Here is a 13,323-nt window from a genome sequence, read left to right on the forward strand (position 1 = left end):
AATTGTCAGCAATTTTTAGGAGAGTGAGAGAGGAGCGAGAGCACATATTTCTTTTCTCTTCTACCACAGGCTACCAGACAAATTTCTGCAGGTAAAAATGGTAGATCTGATTTTTCGACATTTGTTTGACGAAAAATGAACGTAAAACAGAAGAACGCTGGTAAAAAAATTAAAAACTGTGAAATAAAAGAAGAAAATTTAATTTTTATGTTTCTTTTTGACATTGCTATCAGATCTACCATTTTTCGTTCCTTAACTTTTATGGTAAAACTAGCCATGAGAGAGCAATTTTGACAGTTTTCTCTTTTGCCACTTTTACCATTAAAAACGTAAAGGAACAAAGCTATAGCGAAACAGGCTGTTAAACCAATGAAATAAAAAAACAAGGACATTTATTTTGTTTATTGTTATTTTTTAAGCAGCCATGTTTGTTTTTTGCGAGATCTACTATTTTTCCGTTCCTTTATTTTTGTGCAAAACTTTTTACGTGATTGCAATTTTGGCAGTTTTCTCTTTTGTCAAAACTTACTATTAAAAAAGTAAAGGAACAAAGCTTTAGTTGTGTTCCTTTACTTACCTGTAGGCCTATTCTGTAACTTTTATCGATTAAAAAGTTGTTAAAATTTCTTTTGTTTTTGTAGCAACTACCATGGTATAAGTAAAGAGGTAGATTTAAATGAAAAAAATCTATAAAACCCTTGTTTTTCCTGAATACCTAAAACATCAAAATTGGTAAACACAAAAGCAACAAGTGGGTTTGTTTACTTACTTACTTACTTACTTAGCTGGCCCATTACAGAACATTTGTTCTATAGGCCGAACTAAGAAGAGATCTCCATTCCTCTCTATTTGTTGCTTTGCTCTCTGGAATACCGCGCCTTTTCATCTCAACATCCACTTGTTTGCGCCATCTATTCCTTGGCCTGCCAATTCTGCGTGCACCGCCATGTGGCATGTATTCATACGCCTTTTTAGCGGGTTCATCATCGCTCATTCTTATGATATGGCCTAGCCAACGCAATCGCTGCATCTCGATACGTTTAACAATATTCATGTCGTTGTATAGCAGATACAGCTCGTGGTTCATGCGACGTCGATATTCACCGTCAACGCAGATTGGTCCGTAGATCTTTCGAAGAATTTTTCTCTCAAACACACCAAGCACTGCCATGTCTGCTTGCGCAAGTACCCAGGCTTCGGAGCCATACATCAGCACGGGTAGTATCAGTGTTTTGTAGAGCGTTATTTTTGTTTGACGAGATGTGGCTTTGTTTTTAAACTGCTTACTTAATCCAAAGTAGCATCTGTTGGCCAATACAATTCTTCTTTTTATTTCACAACTGATGTCGTTTGTTGTGTTGACGGAGGTGCCGAGGTAGACGAAGTCTTTTACTACCTCAATATTATAGGAACCAACTTCCACAGTCGGTCCGAGCTCAATGGACGCATTGCGCGTCGACACCATCAACTTGGTCTTCTCACCGTTTACCGCCAGACCCACTTTAGCAGATTCTCCTTCGACCTTTATAAAGGTATCAGTTACTTCTTTTACTGATCGACCCATGATGTCTATATCATCAGCATAAGCAAGTAACATGTGACTATTGGTGTAGATTGTGCCACTTCTTTTGACGTTTGCCTCTCGTATAACCTTTTCTAGCAGGATGTTGAAGAGGTCACACGAAAGGCTGTCTCCTTGTCTGAAACCTCTTTTGGTACCAAACTCTTCGGAGAGGTTCTTTCCTATTTTAACTGAGGACCTCGTGTCAGTTAAAGTCATTTTACAAAGCCGGATGAGCTTTGCGGGAATACCAAATTCAGACATGGCTTGGAATACCTTTGAGCGCAGCGGACTGTCGAAGGCTGCTTTATAATCGACAAAAAGGTGGTAGGTGTCGATCTGCATCTCTTGGGTCTTCTCCAGGATTTGCCGCAGGGTAAATATCTGGTCAATGGTGGACTTGCCAGGTCTAAAGCCGCATTGGTATGGTCCAATAATCTCGTTGACCATTGGCTTTAGTCGTTCGCACAATATCCCTGACACGATCTTGTAGGCAATAGGGAGTAGACTTATGCCCCTATAGTTAGAGCATACAGTCTTATCTCCCTTCTTGTGGACGGGGCACAGGATACTCAGGTTCCAATCGTCGGGTACTCGTTCTTCCTGCCAGATGGTGCTAACTAGCTGATAAATACACCTTATCAGCGTGTCGCCTCCGGTTTTGAACAGCTCGGCTGGTAAGCCATCGGCCCCTGCTGCCTTATTATTCTTCAGCCGATTTATTGCTGTCTTTACCTCATCTTGGCTGGGCAGTATACATTCAATACCATCTTCTGGGATTGGGACTGTGGTATCTTCGTCTTCTTCGCTGCTATTGGATACCAACAGATTTGAAAAATGTTCTTTCCATATCCTGAGTATACTATCTGTATCAGTTACCAAATTACCTTGCTGGTCTCTACAGGAGGATGTGCCTGTACCAAAGCCATCAGTTTGATGCTTGACTCTTTGGTAGAATTTTCGGACTTCATTCTGGCTCCTGTACATCTCGATTTTTTCACACTCCCGCTTTTCCATCTCTCTCTTTTTCCTGCGGAAAAGACGTTTCTCCTCTCTCCTTTTCTCCCTGTATCTCTCTCGTGCGCTACGCGTTGCTACGGATTGTAAAGTAGCCTTATATGCCGCATTTTTCTCTTCGGTGGCAGCACGACACTCCTCATCATACCATGGATTCCTTGGTGGAGGTCTCTGGTATCCAAGTATGGATTTTGCGGCTGTTTGCATGGAGTGGGCAATGCTTTGCCATTGCGCTGATATGTTATCGGGATGAGGAGGGCTTTGATTAAGCAATTGGGCTAGTTGAGTGGAATATGCTGTGGCTATCTGTTGTGATTGCAGCTTACCGATGTCTAACTTTCGTGTTGTGTCTGCTCGTACTTTGTTTGCTACGTTTAAGCGGGTGCGTACCTTTGCTGCAACAAGGTAGTGGTCCGAATCAATGTTTGCGCCTCGGAACGATCGTACATCCAACACGCTCGATGAATGTCTTCCATCTATCACAACATGATCAATTTGGTTTCTTGTTTTCTGATCTGGAGACAGCCAGGTGCCCTTATGAATATCGAGATGATTAAATCTGGTACTGCTAACTACCATGTTTTTTGCAGCTGCAAAGTCTATCAGTCTCATACCATTGTCAGATGTTTCACTGTGGAGACTGAATTTCCCGACTGTTGGGCCAAAGATATTCTCCTTTCCAATTTTGGCATTAAAATCGCCTAGAATGATTTTAATGTCATGGGCAGGGCAACGGTCATATGTTTCTTCTAAGCACTCGTAAAATATATCTTTGGTCTGTTCGTCCTTTTCTTCAGTGGGAGCATGAGCGCAAATAAAGCTGATGTTGAAGAATTTAGCTTTTATTCGAATTGCAGCAAGTCTTTCATTCACTGGAGTGAAGCTGGATACAAGATGTTTTAGTCTCCGACTAACTACGAATCCACAACCAAACTCATGCTTTACGTCATGGCAGCTATAATACAGTGCGTCACCTTTAGGTGTTGTTGTGACGCCTTTCCCAATCCATCGTATTTCCTGTATGGCAGTAATATCGGTCTTGTACTTTTCAAGTACGTCTGCCAATGCGAAGACTGCACCTTCTCTATAAAGAGTGCGAACATTCCAGGTGCAGATTCGCAGATCATGGTCCTTAAAACGTTTGCGGGGTTCGTCAACTTTAGAGGGGTTTGTTTTTCTTTTCTTTCGTTTTTTCATAGTAGGCTGTTTTTTCTAGGGGAGGGTTACTAACCCGACGCCCAAACCCAAGTTTTTAACGTTCTTATGGGTGAACGCGCGGCACATGTTAGCTCACTACCTTTAACGGGTGTTAAAGGCAGTTCCCCAGGTGACACCACGGGGAGGTCAGTGTCCACTTGGGATGAAAGAGGGACCAAGATAAATCCTGGGCTTTGCCATGTTAAAACCGGTCAGGACCGTTCCTTGGTATCTTCCATCCCCTACGGTTTGTTTACAATACCAATTTTGAGCATTTTATAAAAAACACGAAAAATGAATGAAGGGCCAAGGTTTCTCCACATAATCGAGTTTCGGATATGATAAAATGTTTGTTTCAATGATAAGCTGACAAATTTCTTCCATACTAATAGTCTAAACACGAATTTATAAACCATTGAATTCGATTGTTTTTAAAATTGTTTGGCATATTATTCAAACAGCACACACATACAAAGATTGTGTATATTGTTTTGACGTTTTAGGAATAGTCGAAAGAAAAAATTTAAATTAACAGGAAGCTTTGGCTAACCTTTCTTATTAAACCATGGCAACTACAAAACAAACAAATGAAATTGTTGTAAAATAAACAATGAGTAAAGTTGTTAAAAAGTTACAGAATAGTGGTAAAACTGGAAGCAATTTTTAAGAGAGAATGAGAGTAGAGAGATCGAAAATGACTTTCTCTTCTACCACAGGCTAACAGACAAATTTCTTCGGGTAAAAAATGGTAGAACTAATTTTTGACATTTGTTTGACGATTATTTGACAATATAGAAAAAATGAACAAAAACGGAAGAAAAAATAAAACGAACAAAAATAAATACTGTGAAATAAAAGAAGAAAAGTGAATTTTTATGATTTTTTTCTTTACATTGCTGCAAGATCTACATTTTTTTCGTTCCTTTACTTTTCTGGTAAAACTGTTCATGAGAAAGAAATTTTGAGAGTTTTCTCTTTTACCACTTTTACCATTGAAAAAGTAAGTCCCTGTTTACACAGGGAAAGTTGATGGGAAAGAAAATTGAGTTTATGGGCGAGGGAGTAGAGAGGAATAAGAGGGAGTACACACACCTCAGTACTGGCAAATTCTGTTTTGTTTCGTTTTTCTTTGTATACAACCTGAAGTTGGCTGCAGATTTGTTTTTGCATTTTCTTTCATTTTATTTTCTCTGTCGATAAACAAACAACAGCGGAGACAATTGAAAAAAAAACATTTGGAGGAAAAACTATTTTTTTTTAAGCAAAAACAATTTGAAATAAGTCGAAATATCAAAATTTAAATGCAATTCAAGGGTTCCTTTAATAATTAATTGTTTATCACACACGTCCATTTTTATTTTGCATTACAATTTTGCCTTGGCTTTGTTTTTGAACGGCGCAATGAGAAAATGAGTGTGAAGAAGAATAAGAAAAATTAAAAAATTGACACGAACTTGATTTCCGCGTCTAAACAACAAGGAAATTTTTAAAAGAAATTGAGAAGAAAAATTTTCTTTCCAGTGTGAATGTCTAAACACGGTCTAATGGAACAAAGCTTTGATTAGTACATGACAGCTATACCTAATTGAATTTGCGTTAAGGGAGAGGTCAAGAGTTGGTTTTCGTAATTTGCAGGAATATGTCTCACAAAATTTAGAATACGGATCAAAATTAAATTTGTAAAACATGGTCTTTCCATTTGTAAAACATGATACTAACAATTTTCGATACTTCGTCGGTGTCATGCTTAAGTGTTCCATACGCCATTTTGGAAATTTGAGATAAAGGTACCTTACAAGGTTTTGAAACATGCTCTTTCAGATTTTCTCTATCTCTTATAGATTCTGAGATATTCAGATGCCAATTTGTCCATATCCGCCTTGCGACACCGCCTGGCGTATGGAACAAAACAACTTAGAACTTTTTAGTTCCATATCCATGTCGTCTGGCGTATGGAGCAAAAAGAGACAAAAAAGTATTGTTCCGCACCAAAAATGATGGCGTTTGGAACAAAAAATTGCCCAATTGTTCAATTTGCGAATAATGTGGCGTATGGAACAAATTGTTTTAAAGGACATGGTTTAAAAACTGAAGAATAATAGTTTTTAAATCTAAATATTTTTAAATATTGTACTGTTATATGAAACTAATTTTATTTTCGCTTAATTTTAACGCCTCCTCCTAACACAAAACATATAAGATAAACTAAACAAAAAATCGCGATTCTTCAAAGCGACAAGTGGCAACCCCTTGAATAAACCTTAAATAAACTTATACCACTGTTTTATTTAACCCCTTTAATTTCCGGTTCTCAATAGTACTTCAAGTAAGGGAGGTGGAGCACAATTGACAAGAAGTTGGTTTGGTGAAATGTGACATAACGTGTTCCATGTGAAGCAAACTGCCAAAAACACGAAAAAAAGAACCCGTGGAACACATCAGCAACATTTTGCAATTGTAAAAATTGGCTATAACTTCTACACTATAAAAGATATCTGACTAAAATCAACTTCTGATATATTCTTTGAGTTTAGTTAATTAGAATTTTGCTTTTAAATTATTGAATTTTTGCACAACTTTTGGACTGTATAGACCTAAACATTAACTTGAGTTCTTATCGAATCAGGCAAATGGCTTATGGAACACTTAAGCATGACACCGACGACTTTATAACACCGTTTTTATAACGTTTTTTGCTTCTCCTGTAAAGTTTTGATTTTGTGGGTTACGTCTTCGGGCATATATAGCATTTCCAAATTAAATTAAACCTTTTCCAAATTGAATGAAACCATTTCCAATTTGAATGAAACCTTTTCCAAATTAAATGAAACTTTTTCCAAATTAAATGAAACATTTTCCAAATCAAATGAAACATTTTCCAAATTGAATGAAACCTTTATTTTTATTGAAAGAAAAAAGACAGACTATTTTGAAAAGAGAAAGAAATAAAAAATTTTGTGGGTTTTCAACGATTTTTTACTTAAATTCTAATTTTTAATAATGGCATAAAAGTGTAAATCCCTGCATGTTTTGCTTCCTTGAACTTAAACACTTCATAAATTTTGGGCATCAATTAAGGTTATAGCGAAATAATCCTAAAAAGAGAATTTATGTTTAAAAAATTCCTAATAATAACAGGGGCTAATTGTATTACCTAATGAAGCGGTTCACGATTTGCTGCTTGGAGAATTCTCAATGGACATGTTCCTTACATAATTGGAGCAGTCCTGTTGATTGAACTGTTGGATACTATGATCAATCACGTCAACGGTATTACGATCTATTGTCCGATCGCGTAGTACCGTTTTGGCGCACAATTTTAATTTTAAAAAGTTTTTTTTCAGGATAATTTCTATGCAACAACTTAATAAGTAAACGAACACACATAATGATAGAATTAAAACTGCGTAATTTTAAGTCTTTAATACTATATTCAGCAATGTTGAACCCAATAGTAAAGGCATTTTCAAAAACAAAATTGTGTGCCAGAGTGGTACTACGCGATCAGACAATAGCTCGTAATGTTGTTGACGTGATTGAGCATAGTAACCAACAGCTCAATAAACAGGACAGCTTCAATTATGTAATGACCATGTCCATTGAAAATTCCACATGCAGCAAATCGTAAACCACTTCATTAGGTAATACAATTAGCCCCTGCTTTATTATTATCAATTTTTTAAACCTTAATTCTTTCTAGCATTATTTCGCTACAACACTAATTGATTATAAAGTTTTAAGTGCAAGGAAGCAAAACTGATTTTATATCATTACTTAAGATTAGAATTTAAGTAAACAAGTAAAATAGTATCAGTCGGCTTTGCCGACAGAGATATACCCTCAGCCTGTATATATTGAAACAAATTTATTCCCAAAATACGTATGTAATTAGGGGGTTTTAAAAATTTTGGGCATTTGAACCGACAAAAATGTTGATTAGGATTAAAGATCAAAAGTTTTGACCGTTATAGAAGTGGATCTCCAGCCACAACATATGGTGCCATAGGGGGTTTTTACACTCTTCGGGTTGTTTGCTCAAGAAGTATGGACTTGCCCCTAAAAAAACTTTTACCATCGTAATTGAGGCAGCGAATGCAAGTTGCTTCAACAAAAATCAAAGTGATTCGACATTAGGTCTTAAAGTGAACTTATCCGAAATTTGTGTGGGAGGTACCAGATGGAGTGGACAAATATTGTCAATATTTGAACCAGATCTATATCTGGTAGATATATTAGGATGTGTAAAGTATGGACCAATTCGGCCACTCCCTTCAACAGTTACCGTACGAACAATATTTCCGAACTTTTGTGGGGGAGGTACCTGAAGGAGAATATTACGAAGGCCAAATTTTGGACAGAATCGGTAGATCCGTTCTAGAGTTATCTTTCGGTCCAAACACCTCACACGGTGTCATAGGGGTTTTTTGCAAACTTTCAGGCTATTTTCTCAGGAAGTACGTACTTGCCCCTAATGAAACTTGTACCGTCGTATGGAGGGCAGTGAATATAAGTTGCTAAAACAAAAATCAAAGCTATTCGAGAGATGGCCCTAAATGAACTTTTCCGAAATTTTGTGTGGGAGGTACCCGAAGGTGTGGACCTATTGAGGCCATATTGGAACCTCATGGTAGAAAGTTTACGCTATACAAAGTATGGACCAAATCGGTCACTCCCTTCAAGAGTTATCATGCGCACAAACTTTTAACTTTTGTGGGGGAGGTACCGGAAGGAGTGGACCGATTTAGCTCATCTTCATCATAAGTTCGGGCAACATATTACGAAAGCCAAAATTTGAACCGAATCGGTTTATCCGTTCGAGAGTTATCGTGCGCTCCAGCCAGCAGGACAGACAGACAGACGGACGGACGGACATGGCTAGATCGACTCCAAATTGTCTGAAACACATTTCGTCCAAACATACTTGGGGTCTAAAACCATTATTTCGATGAGGCACATTTTCATCGTATCAAAGTGTATATCACCAATATTTTTGAAAATTTAACATAGCTGAAGCCAAGGTTTACCCTTTTAGAATACGCGACTTGTGGTTCTATATTATACAAATTAAATATTTTTGGATAAAATGAAATGTTGTTGGACGTGGCAAAAAATATTGGCCTTAAAAGATAATTTGTGTGGAAGCTGTGGCTATATTTATGTTAAAAAATGGGTAAAAATGGGTTGAAGCCACCATGTCTTTTTTTGTTTTCTCTCGATTTGTGAGTAAACCACACTTCTCTCGATTTTCCTGTCAAAGTAAAAGTAGAAGCAAACTAAATAAGGATCATCTCACTAATGTATTACTTTTCAAAATTTGAACTGCTTCTACCATTAAATGATGCTGACATTTTGAAGCCAGATTTACAGTGTTTTTTGAAATTTTCTTCTACTTTCTTTCCGCAAACAGGTTTTTCAAAAAATCATATATAGGATTGTAGTACTTGCGATTCTGAGTTGTTTGATACGAATAATGTGAATGTAGTCTGCACAGCTTCATAGAAATCTACATCCAAATGCGGAAATTTTGTGCGAACATTTTTGTAAAAAACATATTTTTCGGGCCTAATTTTTACAATTGTTATTCGATTTCCTCGTACTTGATTGCACATTTTAGTTTTTTACGTTCTGGATCTAATAAATCATTCCCCGTGAAAATCCATCCATTAAAACGCGAGTTACAAGAAAGTCCAAAGTAGAAAAATCACCTAAAATTGTTTTTGGAAATATCGCGTATTTTATCGCGTTTCCTGCGGTTCGTTTCCACTGCAATGAAACAAGTAATACAGCATCTTCGTTTTAGCGGAAACAGAGATTTGAAAACTTCACTGATAAGGGAGCTACACTCATTTTATCCCAAAAACAAGTGAGCAAAGGCTATAGTCGGGACAGGGCCGACCATGTGATACCCTACACCACTACCCCTGTGCATAAGTTTTTCACTGGTAAACATTTCTTTTAGGGAATATAAACCGACTACAACCAAAAATAATATGCCTCTTTGTCTCTGGGACCCCCATAAGCAACTAAAATTTCGTGACCATCCGATCAAAATTACGACCTGTAGCTTGATTGCAAAAAAATGGAAGAATTGGATGCATTACCGACTATTGTGGTATCTCCCTTGTTAGACCACCTTCGCCAACCTGCTTTACACCAATGTAAAGGTAATATTTTCTTCTTCCATTGACAGGCTTTGTCGTTGGAATACCCCTACTAAAAGCCAATATATTCACAAAGAATAAAACTTTGAATTTGTCTCCAAATGAGTTTTTCCCCATTCCGACCCCTAAATATTATCCGGCTATCACCAAAATCAATAGGCTTCTTCCTATGTGGGACCCGCATCAACTCCCAAAAAATTCGTGACGATCCGATTAAAATTGCGACCTGTAGCGTGATTACAAACAAATCGGAAAATTGGATGCATTACCGACTATTGCGATATCTCTGTTGTTTGAGCAGCTACGACAACCTACTTTACATCGTTGTAAAGGTGATATTTTCTACTTTCCTTGCCAGATTTTGCTTTTGATATGCCTCTTAAAGAAACAGAGATATTGGCTTTGAAATAAAACGTTGACCTTTCTCCAAATAAGTGTTTGCCCATTCCGACCCCTGAATATTATCCGACTATCATCAAAATCTATAGGCTTCTTTCTTTTTGGGACCCCCATTAACCCCCAAAATTTCGTGACCATCCGATCAAAATTGCGACCTGTAGCGTGATTACAAAAAAAATCGGAAAATGGGATGCATTATCGGCTATTTCCATATCTTTGCTATTTGACCACCTGCTTTACACCGTTGTAAAGGTGATATTTTCTACTTTCCTTTCCAGGTTTTGCTTTTAATATACCTCTTAAAAAAACAGAGATATTGGCTTTGAAATAAAATGTTGACTTTTCTCCAAATAAGTGTTTGCCCATTCCGACCCCTAAATATTATCCGACCATCACCAAAATCAATATGCTTCTTCATCTGTGAGACCCCCATTAACCCTGAAATTTTCGTGACGATCCGATCAATATTGCGACCTGTAGCGTGATTTCCAAAAAAATAGAAAAATGGGATGTATTACCGACTATTGCGATATCTCCGTTATTTGGTTACCTACGCCGACCTAGTTTGCATCATTGTAAAGACGGGATCTTCTACTTTCATAGTCAGGCTTTGCTTTTGGAAAATTTTCAACCAAAGCTGTGATATTTGTCAATATAATTAAAATCGCAAAAATGAAAATTGGGGTTTTATTTGCTACTATTGCGATATCTTCGTTGTTTGATCACCTATGAGCACCTACTTTACATCATTAGAAAGGTGATATTTTCTGCTTTCATTGTCAGGTTTTGCTTTTGGTATACCCCATATAGAAGCTGAGATATTGGCTTTGGAAAAAAACCTTGTCTTTTTATCCACCTAAGTTTTTTGCCCTTTCCGACCCCTAAATATTATCCGACAATCACCAAAATCAATAGGCTTTTTCCCCTCCGGGACCCCCATCAACATCCAAAATTTCGTGACGATCCGATCAAAATTGCGGCCTGTAGCGTGATTACAAGGTTTAGATGGACAGACGGACGGACGGACGGACTGACGGACGGACACACATAGCCAGATCGACTCAGCTCGTCGAGACATTCATTTTGATATATATAAGTATGGGTCTACGACCATTATTTCGATGCGTTACAAACTTTTTGGCCAAAACCAACTTATAATACCCTCCCCACATAGTGGTGTAGGGTATAAATAGTGTATGATGCTACATCCACGGTTCTTAATTGATCGTCTTGAAATATATATATATATCGATGTAGATTTTCATGGTGGACATTGAAATAGGATGCGGACAAAAATTGTATGCACCTTGCGCAAATTAGCGATATTTTATAGGTATTTTAATGCTATGATGCAGCTGATGCTGCTATATCTTAGCCTCCAAATTAAATTTCGAAAAATATATACAAATTAACAGATATGGTCTTGCTGTACATGAAAATCACATGCGGACAAAATGATTTTGATAATTACGCGATTTACACGTATTTTAAAATGCATATGAATAAAAATGGGTTATTTGACCTCTATTTCCATTTCAAAAGCTTTGAAATATATCCTTATCAACCCAATTAGCTTCCCTAATGGGGAAGCTTTAATATGAATGTCAATAAAGCAAAATCCGTCTATTTTGTTGGGAGATTTAAGCAAAATGATGGAAGTATTTCTATAAATTTTTACAACATTTTCTACTACATAATGCATGTGAAAAAAATATTTTTTCAAACAAAAAATTATTTTTTGACCAAAATATGTGCTTATTTTGGCTGTAACATCGAAATTATAACACCAATCTGTATGATTGTAGTCTCATTTGATTCGCCATGAAGTGTTGATCCACAACAAATTGTTATGTAATTTTATGATCACTGAATGGGCCTTAATTTTGAAAAAAGTAGACTTATATACAATAATTTATCAATTTTATGTACATTCCGCGAATTCTGTGTAACATTTTGCAGGTATTATGCAATCTACTCGCTGAAGTCACTTCGAGAGAACTTTTTTGTTACAATTGTGCTCATTAAAATAATTAGCGTTTTTATAATATTTTCTTTCTTAAAAAGCGAAATAAAAGCGCCATAACTTTTGTCCGCAACAACCAAAAATTGGCTCGCGACCAGATTCATACTGGGAATCTTTTTCTTAACCTACATATCAAAAATCGTTGATATAGCGCGAAAAAAATTATCCTTTTTTTCTGAAATGGAATATGAAATAATTGACAATATTCCTGATATACCCTCCTTAGCCTAAAGGCTGAGGGTATAAAAATGGTTGAAACCCCATATAATTTTTTATTTCTTTCTCTTTTCAAAATAGTCTGGTTTTTTTTCTTTCAATAAAAATAAAGATTGCATTCAATTTGGAAAAGGTTTCATTTGATTTGGAAAAGGTTTCATTTAATTTGGAAAAGGTTTCATTTAATTTGGAAAAGATTTCATTTAATTTGGAAAAGGTTTCATTTAATTTGGAAAAGGTTTCATTCAATTTGGAAAAGGTTTCATTTAATTTGGAAAAGGTTTCATAAATGCTATATAGTGACGATATGGATATATTAATTAGTAGGAATGGATGATGGCAACTGAAGAAATTGTACTACTTCAGTTGGCTGTAACCACAAATCAATAGAAGTTGGATTCGTGAGTACCGAAGGACACTTGAAAAAATGCTGGGTGTCGTGAGGGTTTTGATGACAGGATAGGCATTTGCTTATGGTACTGGGAACAATGAATTCTCTGTAGGAATTGAGAATACTCTTGTAACCGAACCTGAGCTGTGGTAATATGGAACGTGTTTGCCTTAGAAGAAGAAGCACACTATCCGAAATTGCTGGAGGATGTTGGTTTAGGACATTGTTGCATCTGTAGCCATTTATGGCTTCGGAAACCGCCTGTTGATACACAGTGTTCAGAGAGTCTGCGAACGACATTCGGTTGACCTCGTATGGAATGACGTCTTGGATGTCCTCGAGATAGCACCAGCAGTCC

The sequence above is a fragment of the Musca autumnalis genome, unplaced genomic scaffold (genome assembly GCF_047663935.1).
Source record: "Musca autumnalis isolate F117 unplaced genomic scaffold, ASM4766393v1 scaffold_2, whole genome shotgun sequence".
Taxonomy (NCBI): Eukaryota; Metazoa; Arthropoda; class Insecta; order Diptera; family Muscidae; genus Musca; species Musca autumnalis.